The sequence below is a fragment of the Nothoprocta perdicaria genome, unplaced genomic scaffold (assembly GCF_003342845.1).
Source record: "Nothoprocta perdicaria isolate Ctin4 unplaced genomic scaffold, notPer1 scaffold_84, whole genome shotgun sequence".
Lineage (NCBI taxonomy): Eukaryota > Metazoa > Chordata > Aves > Tinamiformes > Tinamidae > Nothoprocta > Nothoprocta perdicaria.
The window spans coordinates 1,591,995-1,610,428 of NW_020456132.1; the positions used below are offsets into that span (position 1 = coordinate 1,591,995).

The following is an 18,434-nucleotide window of genomic DNA, read 5'->3' on the forward strand; positions in this document are numbered from 1 at the left end:
CTGTTCATATTTGGTTACCTGTTTATGTGGTACCTGAAAGCAGGCACCACATAAATAATAGTGGTTGCTCATCTGCCACATACTACTTATTAATGTGCCTCAGCCTTACACTTAGAAACTGAATAACGAAAGACTCATTGTGGAGGTTTTGTTTAGAAACTAAGAAACTTATCAACTAAGAACTGGGAAGAATCTCCTAGGCCTTTAGAGAAATGTCATAAGGCAACAGATGAAAGCAACTTTAAGCCTGGACCTGTCTCCTCTGGATACAAAGAGCTGTCAAAAATTATGTGCTATCAAACCCTGAATATTTACTCTTACGTATATATATTATCCACCCCCCATGCCCCAATTTTCTTTCCACCAGTTATTCCCAGGTTTCCTATACTCCATGTGGCAAGCTGTAACAACTCCTCAATATAAAACCATCCAAATAGAGTAGGACAAGGATAACATTTCAGTATATGCATCGTCTTTCTCTCCCTGTGCCTTTTCAAATACACACATACAAAAATTCCTCCTTCAAACTGAACAACAGAAGAGTTGGGCAGACCTCTCAGACGCCTGGTAGAACTTCAGAGCAAGACACGCAATAGCCGCTGGCTATATATCTCAGATGAGACTTGACAACATGTACTATTAGCTGTTGGAGACACTTTTAATAGCTCCTCAGAATACATTATTCATTAATATGAGCATATCTGTTTGCGTGTCCCTGGAGCAAAAGGAAACAATGGAGAATAAACAGGCCCTGCAGTTCATAAGGACAAGAGTCTAATGGGCCTTGTGATCAAGTCTTCTTTTAAAAGCTAGCAAGATATCAGGATCCCTCCACAGAGGTCATGCGTTCCCGCGTTGGAAACATCACTGTAGAACTGCCTCTCCAAAATGTACTATATTTCTTTTATCTAATCCCCACAATGCAAGTGTTTATAAAGTGCCTCTTCAGAAATCAAAAGTTCTTGTACTATGTTAGGACCAGATGAAATAATGGACTCCCTTGCACTCTCTACACAGCCATGAAATACTCTAATGGTGCTTGATGCTTTACAAAGAGTAGATGTTTTACTTGTATTACCTGTTGGCAAAACCAAATTACAAAATCAACTACATTCATATTTTGATGCATAAGAAAGAACAAATTTTAAAAAAAGAAAACAACAATACTTATGATTAACATTTCCTGTCTAAGCTCTTTAGGAGAAAAATTTTATTTGTCAAGTCATCTTCAAAGATGAGGTAAAGCACTTTCACAACATATTTGAGCTTGTTTGCAGATGGAAAACAATTCTGAAGACGTTAGCGAGAAACTGATTTACGGAAGAGCTTATTATCTTGAGTGCATGAAGAGGACACTGCACAAGCAACAGAAAAGGCGAGACATGAGCATGCACAAATATATAAAGATACATCATTAAATGTAGGTAGGTATAGAGATAAACAAACACACACAGTGACACACAGTGTGGACACAGAGTGCAGTGGAACATTACCATGGGTTTCTGTGGAGTGACTAAACCAAGCAAACTTCCCTTTCTTCTTATCAGGCAAGTCAGCTGGAGTGCTTCCTTTCACAGACAAGATGATCAGTGTCAAGTACCAGGAACAAGACATCAACAGAGAACATGCAGCCAGTGATAGGCAAAAGAAAAACAAAAACAAAGAACTCAGCTTACACATGACATCCACTTCTGTCTGAAAACTTCATCATATGAATTAAAAATACAGAAGGAAGGGTATATGGAAGTATGAAATAACAGGGATCATCAGAGCACAGTTTTTCTTTCTGTTTCTGATTTACATCTGAATATTTAGAGCATTGAGTTGTTAATTAAAGCTATGGGCCAAATGCTTTTCCCAGTCATATCAGTAGTAAATATATTTGACTGTCTGATGTACTGAAATCAATGAGACCAAGGCAATCACAATTTCTCCCTAAGTTATCCCTTGTCCTTCAAGGCCAGAATGAAGATCAGACTATTTCTGAATGAGATTTCCTGTATTCTTTCCTAAATTGCTCCAATATCTTTCCTAAATTGCTCCAATATAAAGAAATTCTTCTAATACTGGCAGAACTGCTAATGGAAAGTTGTTGGTGTCAACACAGGTCTGTGTCTTTCCCCATCTATAGAGATTAACAACCCTATAGAGATTAACAACCCTCAGCGTGTACTCAGAGGTACACTGCCTTAACTAAACTAGGATATGTCCAAACTATATCTCATGATTTCCATCTGAGTTTATGTTTGGCATTTACCCTCTGGTGTCCTTCTGCTGCATGGCTTGTCACGGCTTTAGATAATGCTGATCCTCTGCTTATTATACACAGAGGTCATGAGCCCCCACAGATCAGAGGTGTATGCACAAAGCTGTCTTAGTGCTTGCTTTGCATTTGCCTAATCTTACTGCTCCTGCAGTAAGGCCAAATTGAAGTGTGGGATGCAGGTGCAGCAGCACGTGGGCTGAAGAGATTCCTGCAGTTCAGGCTGTGAGCTCACCGTCATTCTTACTGGCATTCATTACCCCGAGTACATAATGCATTGTTATAAAATGTTAAGGACAGCAAAAAGCATTAAGATAGGATCAAGCATAAGAGGAATCATGGGCTAGAAGTTAAAGATCAGGAGATTAGGACTGTATTTCCAAACATGGTATGCACTTAACAGGCCAATCATTTATTTTTCTTGACATCTCCCATCACCTTCAATACCAAGGGATAATCACGTGCACTGATGCTGTGAGCTTCCTTCAGGCCAGCTAACAAATCCTAGAAACAGAAGACGCTGCAGAAAAGGTAGAACTGAATATGAAAGGGAGCAGAGCAAGTACTGCCCAGATGGCATCCTTATCTGCCTGCTCTCAGACACAGACCTTGCACCCACATCCAGGCTTCAGTCTAGAAATAAGGCAGGCATTTTTTGCAGTCAGGGTAATCAATTACTGGAACCATGTACCAAGAATGCGGGTGGCAAATCCACCACAGGAATGTTTTAATCAGGACGAGATGTTTTCTTAAGTGGTGGGCTCTGATCCAGCCCAGAGTTATGTCTGGGACCACGCTATACACACTATGCAGTCACAGGAGCCACTTCCTCCTTGCCATTTGGGATACAGAGACAAAAGCAGGAAGGGGATAAACGCATTTTCCCTCCACCTGGGCACAAAGTGACTTAGTGCTAGAAATCTTGGTGCCTTGCCTCCTGTCCCATGCATGCTCAATGCTTCCCAAACTCCGCTGCATGCATCCAAATCAGAGGGTTCTGCAGGGCTGACATCGTCTCTGAGTGTCACCTCCCACCTCCCTTCTTCCCTGCCTTGAAGCAGACCAGTGAATCCTTCACCTACCACGGACAGCACACTGGGGACCTGAACTGCAGCACAGCTGAAACAGGGACTGATCCCCAGTGCCCAACAGCCGATCTTTGGTCAAGTCACCAAACACCTCTGCTGGAGACAGGTGACTCTTTAAATGCAGAGAGCCACTTAGCCCATGGCCCCTACGTGTAAGTGAGGGGAAGCTGACAGGAAAAGGCCCATTGGGAAAATGTGTCACGCAGTTGGCCTCTGCCTGCCTGCCCTAGCCCCACCAGTGCAGCTAGCAGGACCAGGCAGCACCAGAAACCGGCAAGAACAGCACAGTTCCCTTACAAAATGTTAGGTGTTTGCCTAATTTAAATGTCAATTTCTTTTGGGGGATTTATCCTTACTCAACACTTGCACGACTTACTCTGGTTGATGGTAATTCCAAAGTGTTTGCACTTCTCAAATTTCTCCACAGTGTGGCTCATTTCTGAATACAGACTTCTTCTCCTGGACTATTTCAACTCTGATTTCATATTACCTACATAGCATTCCTGCAGCAACTCAAGCGACAAGAAATGCTATCTAGCAATTTCCCTAAAAATAAATCTTAGAAATGCTTCCTGTAATGTCAGTCCTAGCTCAGAGACCCAGTAGACAGAAGTAAGGACAAAGAGTCTGAATTCTGTGACTGGTTAGATAGCACCGATGTACAAGACCCTTGGAGAGTCTGCCTTCCCTGTCACTGGCATCAAGCACTGATACAAGGTCTACTCTTGTACTAACATATGTCCCTCCTCCAACCAAATGCCCCACGGACATGCAAATAAATTATTAGACAGCAGATTGCCAAGAGACAGACAACTACTCAAATAAAAAGCTAGCACAAATGAATATCCTTCTGTGCAGCCCTGAGATAATTTTTTCCTTTACAGACTTAGTGAATAATATTTGCTCCCATTTCAGGTATATCACTCCCACTGCTGCAGCCTGCATTTAGGACACTTTTGCCTTCACACCAGTGGAAGTTGCACAATTGAATTTTTCAAATTTATCCCCATTAATTATAATGTTACCACACTTACTAGTTGCTGAATCTCAGTCAACCACTGTAGCAGTTTAACACCCAGAGAGGTAGCTGCACAGGCAGAGGGTGCCCACACCCGCAACTGTAGATAGAGCATTTACTTTTCAAAGATCTTAATGGGACAGATGTTCCTAAAATGAGTTTGCATTAGTTGCAGAACTGTATATATCAGAGACTATTGACATCATCTTACTCCATGCCTCTGATTTAGCTGCTTGAGTTAGGCTACAGAGACAGCCTTGGGTTCCTATCCCAGGATTTCTGACAGGCTTTCTGATGTCTCCATCAACTATATGGACAGCCTGGGCATTTGGCTTATGCCCTTAGGTTAGTTACTCAACTTGAAACCGCATGGCTACCCAACAGTGTGCTCATTTGTACTAAAAAAGAGGCCTGTAGTTGGTTTGCAGACTGAGAAGGGAACAATACACTTGATTGTTTTTTGTTGATGTGCTCACTTGGACTGTACATTCCACTTTCTGCTGTTATTGAAGTACATGGCACAATAATCACTCATTTTGCCCTCAATGGTATTTGATGTCAGAAGGACCTGATGTTACTCTGCCACCATCTCACCTCATTGTGTCACCTTGGCCATACCACCAAACCTTTCTGGATGTGTGAATTTTCTCTGAAATGGGGAACTTGCACTCACCTTGCAAAACTCTGAGATCTGCAAATGAAACACATTACAGTAAGTGCTAAATACTACAGTTATTACTGATGCTAATGTTTCCCAAGTGAGACTCTGAAGAACTATAAAGCAAATCTAAAGAGCAAAGAAGTCTCATGAATTCTCCAGCTGGGATTTAAGATTTCTTTTTCTATCAAGCACTAGAAGAATAATTTGCAGTATCCAGGCTGCATCCTTGAACAGAATGTGCATCAAGTGAATGACTTTGTCTCCAGTAAGGACTGTTCTTCCCGTGGTGCCTCCCATGCCCCTCATTTCATAAATGAGCTTATGGGCAGCTGTCAGAATATCAATCGACTTGCTTTTTTTTTTTTTTTTTTTTCTGTGGAGAGCTCTCATTTTAATTAATATGTGAATAGTGCCTAGCTTTCCTCTTCTCATTGCCTGTTGTGGAGATGCTCTACTCATTCATCTTATTCACTAATTTAAATAAGATACAGCTTTCATTCTGCTAACTCGCATACAGAGTCTTGGTAAAAATCAGCGAGTATGATTCTACATGCAAGCAGCATGTAGAAAGCAAACTGTGCAGAAATAAATGACTAGTTTTCTCTAGATTTCCTCCTGATTCTGGCAGGAAAATATACCAGCTATTACTGAGGAACTCTTTGGGGGTTTCTATTTTTAAAAGGAGTTTTGCATTAGGAAAGCTTCTGCAGAAGAAGAGAAAGGGGAATTTGAATTATCTGTAGGATTTTGATGATAACATATCTCCCAAAATTAGACAGACCGGATCAACGAATCTAGCACAATAAAAAATCCAGAAAATGGTGAAAATGTGTGAAAAATGCCTATCAAGGGCTCAGAGGTCAATGTCCACACAGGAAGCATTATACACACACTGTTACACGAGGTGCATGGGATATACACTCACGGCATGACCTCGTTTAGAGACATGTACAAATAACTGCAATTAGAAGGAGAGGGCTTGATTCACACTTCCACTAAGTGCTGTCTAGGATCTAGGGCAACAATAAAGAGCTAGAAAGCAGTTGTTGGTTGCAGCCTCTTCAATCAATCGTAAAAAGGCATTAAGTAGAAAGACCTGGACACCAGAAAAATCAGCAGCAAAGACGGAGTACCTAGTATGCAGTAACAGAGCTTGTTACTACAGTAGAACCAGGCTGGGCATTGCACTGAATCACAGAAGAGTGATGCCACGCAGTTACTAATGGAGCAGAAATAGAAAGTATAGCCAATACTGTGCTGGAGATGGACTACTCTATGTCAAATATTTCCTTCATTTTTAAATTACAGATTTTTTAAAAAAATAAAACTTAAAATACATATCTTTCATATAAGAGGACTTGCTTTTATGTGGCTTCCTCCCCTTCCAGGGCCTCACTGTATGCACATGCACATCCTGTGATATTGACGGACCACAGCCATGGGCTAAGAGAACTTAAACCATACACAGGAACGTTGAGCCAAGCACATCTGTCATTAGCACATGCAGATTACTGCACACCTACGAATGCACTGCCTGGCCACTAATTAATCTTTCTGGGGCTTACTTTAGTCAAACTCCTCGGTTACTTTAATCAGCATCCATTTTTCTTCTTTTCATAAGAATATGGACGGTAATACGTAGAGTTCCATAAATATTTGTTCTTTTCAGCCAGTGAGTGGAATGCACATTAAATGGAAGACCACAAAACAGATGCAATTAAACTTCTTGCCCTCCCTAGGGATGGCTGTGACAAGCCTTAGGTGTATTCTGTTCTGTATTTGAAAGGAAGAAGTTAAAAATCTCTTCACATTTCCTTGCAGAGGTATTTTTTGCTTAACCTGTGTTATCTCAAATGTCTCCGAAGCACAAGACTCTCACCCAGAAGCAGACTTTCGAGAAGGCAGCCTAACTCTGCTAAAAAAGGGCAAAACAAGCAGTCTCCTTGAGCAACTGCGTGTACTGCTGAGCTAACATTTGAGTCCACGTTAGGAGCCCACACAGTGCTCTGCACTGTATTTGTCTACAACAGCTCTGGAAGCAACTCACTTAATCCACGCAGCTGAAGGAAAAAAGGAGCCACAGGTGGGCTGGGTCACAGGGTGACAGTGCTGCTACCAGAACGAATCGTAACACGTGTCTCTCTTCTGAATACGGATCCTCCCATGGCATCCCGAACTATTTTCCTAGCTAATAAACTGTTTGGGTTGTTCAATTGCATTGCCATTAGGAACAACTGCTGGGCCAAAGTTCAAGGCATTTACAGACCGGGACATGGTTTATAGCCCAAGTTTCTGGGGCCTTTCTAATATTTTTAAGCAACACTTCTGGTTTGCTGCAGAGTTCTGGTGGAATTCGTTAGAAAAAAAGAAAACAGAAAAAGAAAAGGTGAAAGATAAAGAAAAAAGGGAAAGTGAAACAAAATTAGATTAGATCCAACTCTTTCAACAGTGTTTTGTGATGGTAAATAAGTCAGAACACCACATTCTGAATCATTCTACACGATTCCTTTGTATTCTTTATAGTTTTCACCATGGAAGGTGGGACAAGCCATCAACTGTGCTTGAGTCCTCCCTGCACAATGATCCATGGGTACAAGAAGCAGGATAACTTGTGGTGTTCTGGGCAAAGCAGAAATCCCCAACTGAAAGTCAGAAGGATTCTACTATTGCAGGCTGATCTGCCATTGCCTTAGTAATGGGTGCCCAAGAGCTGCCAACGCTGTGCGTAATGTGTTGGGAAACGATACAAGCAAACCCTGCTCACTAAAGAGTGACCACCCAAAGACAGTGAGATCAACATCCAAACAAAAAATCCCCTACTTTGATCATTTTTGCCCCTTAATAATCATGACGTTTCTCATATTTTGCTCCCTAGCAGTGTATTAATGATAATAATTGGCATGTAAGCCTTAAGCACAAAAGTGTTTTTCAGCAGGTCACATGTTTCCTTCGAGTCCTGTACATGGGAGATCTTCTGCATATGCTCATCCACCCAGATATACATTTGGGTGGCGAATCAGTATCTCTGCTGAACAGTAACTGATGAGGATCCCTACTTCAGCAAATCATCTTTGTTCTGTGAATCTGTCTTCCCCGCAGAGAGCAGAAGCAAAACTTTGCAGAAGCCAATTGCAACTTGATATGCTTAGGTCATGAGAAACTCTCTGGGGACTACTGGTTACCACTGGGACTGCTAAACTTTCAAGTGACTGAGATGCAGCTCTAGTAGTTTTATGCCACTCCTGCTTGTCACAAGACATTTCAAGGTGAGTGACACCTGAAAACTCGGGGAGTGGTTTACGGTTTGTGAAAGAGAGTGCATAAAAAGATACATCATGACAGCAGGGATCACACTTTCCATTTGGATGGTACAGTGGGTTGGGAGACATACCCCAGTAGCACACAACAAATACCTTTCTGGAGGGAACATGCTCAGCTCAGGTAAAATTCCTGCCCAAGCCAGCTTACTAGTTGTGAGTGTTCCCTCCAGAAAAGTGGCTTAAGTGGTCTCTTTGTGGTATACCACACCCAGCATAGAGAAAGGAAACTATTCTCTTGGAGGCTGGCCTCTGTTGGTAGAACATCACAAAAAGAGAGAGAGAAGTGAACAAGGCAGAATTGGGCTGTACATTTTTAAAAGGCAGGAAGGTCCTCTGGACAGAGCTTGGGTCAAATCTGTAGAAGCTGTGGGAACAACAGTGCCTGAGTATTTTAATCTGAAATACCATTCTGCAAGCTGGAAGAGCAGTTTCTGTTTTCTGCAAGTTGGAAGATTAAGTTTGGGAAAGACTTGCTCAAAATATTTCAGCATTAATATTATCAGTGTAGAAAGAGCAGCAGGTCTCTCTCCATCTGAGTAGGCCTGCTGCGCATGCAGTACCTGACAGAGATTAATCTCATCAAGTGCAGACATTTTCTAATATTCAAACAGAACGTGTGAGAAGCCTTCTGGATGATGCCCTCCTGATGGCAAATGAGCATGCAATTCAATTCACTGATCAACAGGTACTGTAACACACACGATAGCTAATTCTTGAGTTAGGTTCACACTGAGCAGATTCTACTCAGCCTCTTGAGCAGAAATGGAAATCACCTCTCCTGTTCTGAAATATGCACAAAACGGTGTTTCTAAATCTTAGTCTGTTACATGTCTTCTGTGACTAGTAAATAAAATGCTTGCGACTGTGTGCTGCTCCTGCATGTGGTGTTCTTTCAGACACTTGCTAACATAATGACTAGCCTGATACTAGACACTATTATCACAATACCATGAGTCAGAAGCATGAGACATGCTAGCTGGGCAGCCTGTATTACTGTGCAGCCAGGAGGTAAGCAAAGATTGCAAGTTAAAGGATTTTGCTCTTAAAGTCAGCTTGTCAAACTTGTAATTAAAGCTTTTGCACCTCTGAGTAGGACATTGAGAATAGGTCAATTACTCCAAGTCAAAGAAAGAGGCATTTTCTAGTGGCCTTGAAATAACAGATTTTTAATGTGCAAATACGTTTAGCATTCAGGAGAGCAAGGGACTGATAACAACAGCTTGAGCTAAGCCTAGTGTGGGCAGGTGTTATGCAAGCTTCCCTCACACAGCTGTGTTAAAGCAACTCATTCGTGACCTGACACAGCCCCTGTTATTCTGCTCGTGGTTCTTCAAAGAGCTCGATAATACACTTACATTTTGACCTGCACATCTGTGAAGATCCATGCAGCTTTCCCACTGCTCCTCCGTTCCAATGTTTAACCCCCTCTGTTATTCCAGTGTATGGGTTTGAATGCAGTTGGCAACATCCTCATCCCCTATGTTACTTATCCTAGGATCTCTTACAAACCTGTTCAGCCAACTTAGAGGGACACCTCTGAATGCAGTCCTTGCTCAAGAGGATAACTAAGCTGCATCATGCTGTGCTTGTGTCAATGGAAATAGGGATGTAAGCACCACTAAGAACATGCATGGGCTCTAAAGTTGAATTTAAATGTAGACCTTATGATCTGAAAGGCCAGTCCCAAATCTGTTATCTGTACTGTCCAGCTAAATGAAGAGCTGCTGTAACGAGCAGGCAGACACAATGACACAGCTATTTTCAGCTCAGTTCCTCAACTGGAAGCATTTTCCTCCTTCCTTCTCCCACCACCTCTCTGAGTTTGATGGAGATAACTGGTATGGAGGAACCCGCATGTCTTCTCAGGAACAAACACAACTGGAGATTTTTTATCTTATTAGCAGGCTGTACTGAAGCGGATGGGAAGCTTCTCACTCAAAAAACAGAAGAGAGAGGTCGCAGAGCGAAGCAGTGACTGCGCCTCTGTTAACAGTCCTGCCAATACTGGGATCCTGAAGCAAGCTGCTTAGCCTTGCCAGCAAAACACTGAGAAGGGCTGGAGGCCGTTCACAACCATCTACTCTTTTCAGCTGTGCCAACATTGGCAATCAGTTCAGTAGCATGCACATAGTTCAGCTGTGTAATGTCACTCACATTCCTTGTCTTTAAACTTTGCCTCAGGAATATTACAGCGTCACAGAGCTCCCGTCAGCTACAGCTCATTGCACTGCTCCACTGCACTGCCATTACAGCAGCAAGGTCAGGCTTCTAACCCTACTTGAAATTAAAGCAAAATACTATTATCCTTGCCTTCTTAGGTGCTTGTTTGTGAATTTACTTAACAAAACGATGGACTATTCACACTGCCCTGCAGCCAGGGGCAGGGAAGGTGGAGGATGCAACTCTTTCCCCAGGGGAGTTCTGCGGATGCTCGTCTTGCCTTCCACAAGCTGTTCTGGATCTCTTGGAGGCTTTCCACTTTGGCCCTACATCCCACATAGTTTCGATTAGGGAGCAGAAATACTTGGTCTAGACATCAGTGTTTATCTTCCTGCACATGAATCTTCAAGTTATAATATAAAATGCAAAAGGGAAGAAAAGACAGACGTTGGTCACAATGAATACACACTTTGAAGGGGAAAAAAACCTCGAATTGGAACATTTTTTAACAGTTGTTCCCATCACATTCCTGTATCTACCAGGAATACTTCTAAGGCATTGAGTTTACAAGATCTGCACTGAAGTTCCAACTTGGACAAAGTGTTTTTTCTATGGGTCTTTAGACAAACTACATTCAATCATTTCCACCAATGCACGGGATGCCATTTCCCATACCCCTTATGACCTCCCTGCCTGGGGGATTCTCTTCCACCATCACAGCAGAAGGGTGCAAGTCTCAACTGTTAGATTTATCAGCCAGTCTAAAATAAAGCTTTCAGGTACCATGACGTGTTTAAGCAGGGGTATTAAATGTTTAGGTAGCTGAATCCTGTCTCTACTACCTATGCTTTAGTTTCCTGGATAAATAAATTAAAAAAAAAAATGGAATAATGTCTCTTTTGTCTGTTGAGACTGAAAACTCTTGGAGCAAAGATGTCTTTTATCTGTGCACACACATATTTTTGTATATATACAGTGTTGGGCACACTGTGGCTTTGATCTCTGCTAACACTGCTGCAATACAATACTCATCCTCAACACTTGTTCCTAACTCCAAACAAACGCTCCATTTCCCTCAGATATCACTGCTGAACACCACAGCCTCTCTGCTGACAGTTCTTTATACCAGAACTTTCTACTCCATTAAAAAGTCCTTAGGATTTCATCTGCTATCAGTCCTGTTTATCAATGCTTTCTTCTCAATGAAGAGACTTTAAGACTAAATCTGCAATGATAATTGGTTTTCAAATGTTGATCTCTGGTTATTCTCACTGACTTCAACAAGAATGATGAATACACCACATTTTTGAAAAACACTTTTTGAGTGTCCTTATAAAGATTTAAGAGCACTTAAGATATATGACTGCTGCATTAATAGTCAGTTTAGGGTTTGTAGCTTTTCTCCCAATTTTTTCCCTTGAAAATGCTGATATCAAATGTCTTCTACACCTTTCTAACCATAGCAATAAAGCACAAAACCATAGGAAATAAAGCACATTCATCATGTCAGAAGGTATGGCAATAGCCTTTTTCTCACAGATTTTTTCCTTTACTGCCCCTTCTTAAGAATTGAAATCACAGAATCACTGGGTAAGTATGGACACCTTCATGAGCACTTCCTAACAGGGCAGGTGGAGATTAATTTATTTGCACAAAGGTGCTTTCCCCAACCATATAAACAACAGCCTCTCTCTAAAGTCTCCCCTTCAAAGATACTTATCTATGACATATGACTAGAGAGGATTCCTACATCAACGTAAGTCTCTCTTCTGGCAGGCAAAACAGAGGTGTTATCTCACCAGACATATATTGCTACGGAAATAGCTTTTATAGTAGATAAACTTAATGCCCTATCAACATTAATGTCAGCTTCTATATGCTGTAGCCATGTTTTACTGCGCTAGCAGTTCTCCGTGTAATGTTGTTCACATTCCAGGTTACCAGAGGAAGGCAATGGGGAAGCCTGAAAAGCTCTGTGATGAATGACACAGGCTGGATCCTCAGCTGCTAGACAGCAAAATGCATGTAGATCATCACCCAACTATTGCAGTCACACAGGGCCTAACAAGCAGAGCTTTTTCTCAAGCATGAACAAGAGCTCATTTGTGTAGCTTTTGCTGCCTGTAAAGAGATAGTAAGAAGAATTGAGACTGCAGGCAGAAATTAGCACAGCTTTGGAGTTTGCTCTCCACACTGTCCTCTCTTTCTCCATACGACAGGAGCAGCGGCGGCAAAGAAGATTTTACAGATGCTCCTTGTAGAGCTGGTAGTGGCTCTTTCAGGTTAGCTAATTACTACAGAGCCTTCTACGTTCCCTCACTCGAGAGGCTGGCTGTTGGAGTCAGACACACACGTCTGAGTTTGGCTCACCTCTCCCAAATAACTGATTTATTCTGCTCTACTTTCTAAAAAACACCTTTTCTGTTTCACCAAACAAGAAGAGGCCTTCTCCTACAATGCTGGAACAAACACTTCAGAGCTACATGCTGTAACATCTGCCATAGCTTTGTCCCGAGGCTTTCTGACTACCAGCAGCTGCCAAGCTACTCCACGTCATTTGGTAGGATTGGACCTACCTACCCTTGGCAGTAACTTCACCGGGGAAGGTGTGGAAGAAGGTGTTCAGATGGTTGCTTGCATTTTGTTTTATGATCAAAGCTTCCTTTCAGCCAGAAAGAGAGCAGGAGAAACTAGGAAGTTGTGAAATTTATGTAATGATGATTCCAAATACTGATCTTTGTTTAAAGCTTGGTTGTTAAATTACATTACTAATTACAAGCAAACCTGTCGATTACTTTACACACAGTGAATCCTCCATACACTCTGGGGAACAAGAAAATTCTACCTATTAAAGTGATTAAGATGATTACAGTGAATTTTCAAAGAAGGAAAATAGTTCAAAAACCTCCTCATAAAATTTGAAAATACTTCATTTGATACAATCCAAGGTCAAAATCCTGGTTTAGAAGGTAGAGCATTGGTGTGAGAGACTGTCTGGGTTCTTATACTGAGGGGGAAGGTGCTCTTGAAAAAGATATTAAACTTTTCTGTGCTTATTTTTCTAGATGAGACAAAGTAGAACATCTCCTCCATGTAAGAACAATACTAATTTCCTCCTTCCCAAATATTAACTTGCATATATATATTAAAGAATAAATATTGCTGCTGAAATATTTCTAAACATAATTTAGAACTCCAGATTTCTACTTTTACTTCATTGAGAAAACTAATTTTCTTCTTCATAGGCGAAAGGGAGAGCAAGATGAGCAACCAAGTGAAAGGGTGCTACTGCTTCACTATCTTTTCAGCGTAGAGAGAAAAAGAAAGCAAGATTTAGAGAGTCAGTAGGAACAACCTGTCTCTTTTCATTCCAATGAGGAAAAAGTAAAATGTTGGCATCACAGTCTTACTGACATCAATGAAACAGAGGGCAAAAGGGGAAATATTCCATTCAAAACAATCTTTTTTGTTACTTCACAGACTTTTAAAAAGCCAAATAAACTAATCTGTTACCCACAGAGATCAGCATAATTGGCCCAGGTCCTCAGCTACTGCAGCTCCATAGAGGGACATTGCTTTCTCATTCTTTTGTTATTTCTGTGATTTTTCCTCTTTGGAATATATAAAAGCTCATCAGGGCCAAATCCCATGTTCCCTTAAATAAAAGTATGGAAGTGAAATGCTAGTCAAGACAGTGGGTCAAATTCATGACAGATACATCTCCATTCTAGTCAGTGGAATTACATATGGGGCAAACATCACTGTCTGGACTATTTGATCCCATAAACGTTTTCAGATCACAGATATCTCATGCTCTCACTTCCACAATACTGAAGCCAGGGGTGAGCACACAGCAGCCTCGGGCACACCGAGACCTCACACCGGGCAACGTTCTCAAGAGCTGACACTTGCACGTCTTGCTGTTGACCTCAGATGACGGAGATCAGGGATTTTGCCCAAACACTGCAGGAGTGAATAAGCCAAACGTGAGCACCAATGTCCCCTTTCTAGGCTGCATGCTAATTAGAGGCTCCAGCTGGGTGTCTGCAGCACAAACCCATGTGGCATTTTGCAACCTGAGCCTCTCCGTGCCACGAAGCAAAGGCAAAGCTGATTCACCATTTACTCTGACAAGCCTTTGAGGAACTGTACTGCAACATGGCTATTTGTATTAAGGGTAGCAGAAGAGCTACTTCAAAAGAAGAAAATCTACAGAAATGCCACCCTGAGTGTTTGCTAGCACATGCACTGGGCACAGGACATAGCCGGGAACTGCTGTCACTCCTACCCAAGCAAACCACATTTTGGAACCTGCGGCTGAGTATATGGATTTTATTCTCTTGAAGAACTGGGCATGTACAGCGAACACCAGGAATCACTGCTTGTGCCCCTCTTTGTCCATGTGAAAGGGAATAAATCTATCACCAGAGCTACTGAACTCCCTGTGAAAGACCTACCAGTGCCCTTGCAAAATGCCTACGATTGTTGGCACCGAAGCTCCGCTTTTCTTAGTTGCCAGATGATTATTTTCCACATCAGTGGGCAACCATAAAAGTGGATGACACGGGGCTTTCTTCATCTATAGGTGAGGTTTTGACAGATAATAAATCATTTCACAATACTGGCTTTTAGTTCCTTGTATATATGCATGCAAAGCTGAATACTGCCAGCTTGTATCACACCATTCACAAATCACTAACTGGTTTTGGAGGAACTAAACTGATACGGGTTTCAATTTCCAGTTTGTTCTTCTTATTGCTTTTGCTTAGATGACCTCAAAATCCATGCAAGCTCTTTAGATGTTTTATTTATTTTTTTTTACCAACAGCTCCAATTCTCTGAAATACTGAGCTGTATTCTCTTGTCAAGGATGGTCTGCCTATGCCCATTTAAAAAAGAGGACTAATTGTGCAGAGGATGAAATTAGAATCAAGGTAAGTTAAGTTGCTGTCAACAGAGTTACTTCAATCCATTCTGGTTAAAAAAGGAGACAAAAAATAACACAACACACTGCCTTTTTGTTTGTAAAGTCTAAAAATACGAGTTTAAAAGGAAGTGATGGTGAAGACTGACATTAAAATAGTTGTATAAAATCTTGTATATATACTTATTCCCCAGCTGTGCAATATTCCCATTGAATTTCATTGCAGAAACTGGGCCAACAGCTTTATAGGTGATTCTGAAATTTTACCCTTTAACCAGATCTTTGAAAATCCTGTTTCTTACTTTGGCCTCAGAAATATCCTACAGTATCACACAATTTTTCAAGCTGAAAACTATTTCCTTGTCAGTACAGTAAGCACATGATCCCGAAGCCGCAGAGCAAACTGTCATGTGAATTACTAAATGTAAAATTTTAACAAAGTCGGTGTTCTTTTATCTCAGTATCCCAACTAGATCTGCACACAAAACTCTCTCTAGTCAACTGTTTCAGACCAACTTTTCCAAATGATTGCATAAGATTTAATGACAACTTTCATTAAAGTCAATGGAATCTGGTTTTTTTGCATACACTCTCACTGAAATCAGTGAGACTTCTTAAGGTGTAAAAGTTGACTTTCTAAAATGTTGTTAAGACAACTGGAATTGAATAGACAAATCCTAGAAACTTTTACTTGAACTTTTTAGAAAAAGGTAGTCTTTTTTTGATCACTGTTAAGTAACACAGTCAAGTTACTATTGGAACTTTCGGGAATAAAACCTTGTTTGGGTTAAAATCACTGAGGCTTCTACTTTTGGAAATGTTCTCTTTTCCTGTTTGCCTTATAGCTGGGCTGATGTTCACAAACACAAAGCATTTCTCTGGAAGATGCAGATTTCCCAAAAGTTCCAAAGGTCCAAGAGAATAAACTTCTTCTAAAAGTTTTACTTTTGCATCTGAAAACTTCCTTCCTTCCTCAAAATTGTTTTCTCCTGCGGAAGTCAAGCCTTTAAAAACAGAGATTAAAGATCCTCCACCACCCAGGATTAAGGTCCAGTCATGACAACAAGAAACACTGGTTGCAAATCTAAGAGCCAAAATGTGCAGCCTGCCTAAATGTTAAGTCAGTTGATTCATTACAAACAGTGAACTCAGACATTAGCAGACATTTCCAAAGATCACTAAGATCTTACAAAAAATGTTTGGAAAGTAAAGATGGAACTTGGTTTCTTTTAAAGCAGTTTATACTTTTAGAAGTTTTAGAACCTGCTTGTTCTACTAGGCTTTCTGTCTTCAACTGGGTGCTTCTGCATTCCCACTTTAACTGAGACATAAATCTGCGTGCGCAGTGAAAACTCATGTACCTTTCACTATCTAGTATATTCTCTAAACAATTCATAGATAGTTTTGATAGGCAACACATTGATTTCCCTGTTTTTTATGCTGTGTTACATGCTGCTTTTTATGGTGCGTTACATGAAAACCTTATTATCTACAGCCTCAGTATCTACACAGCCCTGGAATACGATGAGGGTTTACATCTTTGTAGTATTTTCACATCATCTCTTCATAGAATTTACACACCTAGCTAGAAAATGACAATTTTGGGGGGAAAAAATAGTGTTTTCTTGAATGACAGAACAGCTTTGTTATCGGACACCAGACCAAGCAGCAGGCTCTGTCACATTTAGGGATGTTGCTGACATTAAGGGGGTTGTACTTGCATTGCAAACAGCAGCAAACAGGACTGAAACACAGGAAGGACAAAATCTGTGCAGAGACGTCAAGTTACTTCTGCTTGGCCATGGCCATTTATTTTTTTCCTGACTCCAGCGCAGTCAATGGGAGTTTTGCCCATTAGCTTCAATAGGAGGAGAATCTGGCTTGCATGAAGGTTTCCTGTTTCTGCCCACAGCAACACAGATGCATTCCAGACCACTCTCAGGAAGAAGAAAAATCCCAGTTGCTGTGGTAACAGGAAGGGGGATTCTCTTCCCTATCACGTACTTTCGAGACTCAGCATCTGTTTTGTGCCATGACACATGTTTCTCTCCTCTGTCAAATTAATGTTTTCTTCCCTTGCAAAAGGCTCATCAGGGAAAGGGCAGAGACGAGAACCATAAGCACTTACAGCCCCCAGAAGCCTCTTCGCATTTCCCACCTCATATCTGCCATAATGGTGAAATCATGTTTGCAAACAACAAAGAAAAGCTGCCTTATAAATTTCTACCACTTCTCGGAGCACAGAGGATGGATTCAGCTTGCTCTGTAAATACCCCTCAAAGCACATCAGAGAGGCTTGTAACTAAACTGCCTCGCAGGAATGCCAAAGCCTCTTCCGTGGACCTTAGTCTGCACAGATAGCTTGGTGTGAGCTACGTTTACCTTCCTGCTCACCCTTTCCTCCACCAAGGTAGTACCTGGACTTGTACTCACTGTCCTTGGATTTGCTAACCATTTCTTTAGGGGCTGTTAAACTCTGATGGGACTCAGGGCATGGTTTGAAAGCTTCAGGAAAACAGTGGCACATGCCAAATAGGACCGCGGCCAGCAGCACTTCTAAGGACTGGCACAGGCAATCAGACCAAATGGGGATCCAAGTGAACTTCTCTTCCCTTCTGCCCTGTGTTCTCTGTTTTACGGCATTTACATTACAGCAATTTTCATGCTGCCAGGCAGGCAGCTCTCCCTGCCATGTAGGAAGACAGCGAAACCTGCCTCTTCTCGAGCAGAAAGAAGAGACTGGAGACATAAGTTCTCTGCGTTGTGGATGATTTAATTCAGGTAGGCTACTTGGGCCAGATCCAGGCAGTATGAATTACTGAATCTCAGAGTTGCACATTTACATTTGCTGAGACTCTAGTTTAATCTGTACATGTGCTTGTCACATGCTGCTGAACAATTCTGATGGTCTTCATGAAAGAAAACTCGAAGCAACCTCCAAAACATTAGGGAAATGGAGAAAGCAAAGCCTGAAGTGATTTGTTGGAAGTAACAGTCACC

At 41.5% G+C, this 18,434-nt stretch overlaps 1 protein-coding gene across 1 annotated transcript in view; it reads right to left on the reverse strand.

Annotated features, from left to right (window-relative positions):
• The window catches only part of LOC112958329 (voltage-dependent L-type calcium channel subunit alpha-1C-like), a 54,797-nt gene that overhangs the window by 25,105 nt on the left and 11,258 nt on the right, over positions 1 to 18,434 (reverse strand). The window lies entirely within an intron of this gene.